This window comes from Lagenorhynchus albirostris, chromosome 8, assembly GCF_949774975.1.
Source record: "Lagenorhynchus albirostris chromosome 8, mLagAlb1.1, whole genome shotgun sequence".
In the NCBI taxonomy this organism is placed as follows: domain Eukaryota; kingdom Metazoa; phylum Chordata; class Mammalia; order Artiodactyla; family Delphinidae; genus Lagenorhynchus; species Lagenorhynchus albirostris.
This window is the reverse complement of record NC_083102.1, coordinates 30,306,455-30,309,491: the sequence shown is the minus strand read 5'-3', so window position 1 is coordinate 30,309,491 and position 3,037 is coordinate 30,306,455. Positions and strand designations below refer to the sequence as shown.

Sequence of the window (3,037 nt, the reverse complement as noted above, 5' to 3'; positions counted from 1 at the left end):
AATTCAGGGAGTGTGAAATATTTCAAAGAAGGAGAGAAATGGTAGGAGATAAAGTCAAGGAGCTATAAGAAAGGCTCAGAACATGGTAGACATTGGTGGAAAGGCTCAGAACATGGTAGACATTGGTGGCCATTTTAAGCCATTTGTCTTTATCTCTTTGAGACCCTGGAAGCCAGTGTATTAGAGACATTTCAACAAATGAAAGACACTATTTATTTATTATCACACCAGCTGCCTTGTTACAAGTAGATTGTAGGGGAAGAAGGACAAAAATCAGAAAGGCCAATTAGGAGACTGTTATAATAATTCAGGTGAGAGAAGGTGGTGCCTTGACCAGGAAGGTGTACAAGATTAACCAGTTACTGAGGGGAAATTACATGGACTCAATAGGGAAAAGTTTTGTAGTACTTGATATGGGAGAAAATGTAGGGGAAATGAAGAGCATAGAGAAATATAAGGGATATAAAGATAGGAGTCATGAAAATACTAGATGTTTGCACGTAGATAAGTAACAAAAAGGAAAAATAAAGACAAGGGATACTAAGACATATTATGCTCTAAAGGAGAACTAAAAATATGCAGAATGAGTTTCACAGTGAATGTCACTTCAGGAAATCTGCCTACCATAATTAAAACTGATGGACTCTCTTGTCCACAGACATGGCTTCAATCAGGTCCAGCTATCAGAGTGGCATGACTCCCAGTGTTGCCAGATTCATGGGCCATTAGGACCAACCCAAAATGGCTTTGAGGATTATTCTGAGAATATAGAAAGTTGCCAGAAAACAGTAGCAAAGTATGATTTTCCCTGAAGATTTCCAGAGTGAGTTTTGCAAAACTTTTGAATTGCTGTGAAAATATACTGAACAATGTTCTGTTCTGTTTCTGGTTTGAACCCCTTGAGACCTATAGGAATCATTAACAAGGAAAATCAGTCGAGCTTGAAGAAACAATGTACATGGATCCTACTGGTAAAACTAGAACTTGGGAAACTTTGAAACACATAACTGGGAAGGATAGTTGGCTGATGGTGTGGTAGTTATCCCAGTGCTGCAAAGAACTCTTTATTATGAATGTATCGTTCTGGTGAAACAGTTCTGACCGCCAATGGGAAGCTACAGCCTAGAATTCCCCACAGGTCTCACAGTCAGTAATGAAAGCCCAGAAGCAGCTGCTCTTTGGGAGCTTGAGGAAGAAACTGGCAATGAAGGTGACGTTACTGAATGTTCTTTAGCTGTAAGTATGGATCCAAGTTTGTCAGCAGTACCACATACATTGTGGCAATAACTGTTAATGGAGATGATGCTGAAAATGTAAAACCTAAGCCAAAGCCAGAGGATAGAGAATTTGTGGAAGTAATTTTTTGCTAAAGAATGATCTCTTGAAGAGATTTGATGCTAAAGTGACTGAAGAACATCTGACAGTGGATGTCAGTCTTTTCTTATGCTCTCGCGCTGAAGCATGCAAACGTGAAGCTGTTTGAAGTTCCCTTCCTGTAATTTTAGGTGCAAAGAGCAATGGCCATGTTTTTGTAAATGAGACCACCGGGGCCTCCTTTACTAAGACTTTGTATTCATCTTAGTTTAATGTCAATTTGAAATTAACTTTTCCATACAATATAAGCAACACAGAATGAAAGAAAAAAAATCCTCAAGTGGGGTGGTAGCTGAAACAATGACAGAACATAAATATTAGTCTCTGAGAAGAAACCAAAAAGATGAGATCATATTCGAGAAATTATTTGTTGCATCTGGCTCAATGCTAAGTTAGCAGTGAGAACACAGCAGGAATGAGAAGGACGCTGGATGCTAGTAGACAAGGAGGTATATGCTTCTGAAGTGAAAAGGAAGCCAATGGGAATGACAGACACCTGAGTCATTCTAGGATTTTTGCATAAAATAAAGTTGATGAGGGACAGGAACAGGGCTGTACCTTCAGCTTGGGTGTAGGAAAGGTACCCAGAAACCCAGTCATAAGCAGAGAGATATTCTACAGGATGGGAGAATGGAAGAAGTCATTGGTATCTTCTGGAGTTATACAAGAGTAAACACATATTCCAAACATTGTCTTATGTATGGATGCTCTCCAAGCAGTGATTGTCCTTGCTATAAGCAATGATCTAAGAAAACATTTACCTATAACAGGAAGCCTTGAAGACAATTTAGACTTTTGAGAAAGACACCCTAATTCATAGAGCACTACTTGTGAATGACATCTGGGACTGCCTCTTAGACTTGAAACCTTTTTCTATTAATGTGTTTATCCAACGCAGTATACCAACTTATCAGCCTTAGGTAATTATTGACCATCAGACTCCATTTTTGAACAATTAAATCTCACCTTCTAGGTGCATTTGAACTTTATGTAGTTAATGATTCCTAAAATTGACTGTAAAGCCAGATCAATTTCCTACTGTTTTGAATTCCTAATGTCATATTCAGGTTCCTGCAGGGAGATTGAAATCAGTCAGGATTTCCTAGGCAACAATCTGAAAATAGTTGAAAAGGAGGGCCTTTTTAATATTCTTTAATATGCTTTACCACACGTAGTGCCAACACCAGTTTGCACCTAAGACTACTTACCCGTGTTCATTTTCCCTGCCGCAACATTTACAACTCCAGTAGGCCTCTTATTTTTTCCAAGGAAGAAGCAGAATAAGCCTCAGGATGATTTCACTTTCTGTGGACACTGGGCCAGGATAATGAACAACATAGAAAGAATAAAACTCCATAGAATCAAATGTTTTCTGTTTGCAGGGTAAACAGGGTTCAATTAAAATTTAATTGAAGTAGATGTTTTGTCTAGCCAAACTCAAATGGACTTTTGGATCAGAAGCAAAATAAGGAATTTCTAGACTCCAGTCTCCCCTCACACACATTTGAAGTATCACTCCCATACAAAATAAATATTTTGTGTTCTAATTCACCTATTTAAGTCTGTGGCCTATTAATAGAGATTTCTGTAATATAAAGAGATTAATGATTTTACTTGGGTAAGCAGATTATAAAAAACAATACTAACTATATGAAATACACTT

At 37.9% G+C, this 3,037-nt stretch overlaps 1 pseudogene; it reads left to right on the top strand.

The window, feature by feature from the left end:
* Positions 1–798: 798 nt before the first annotated feature.
* On the top strand, positions 799–1,499 carry LOC132524316 (ADP-sugar pyrophosphatase-like; annotated as a pseudogene).
* Positions 1,500–3,037: the final 1,538 nt, after the last annotated feature.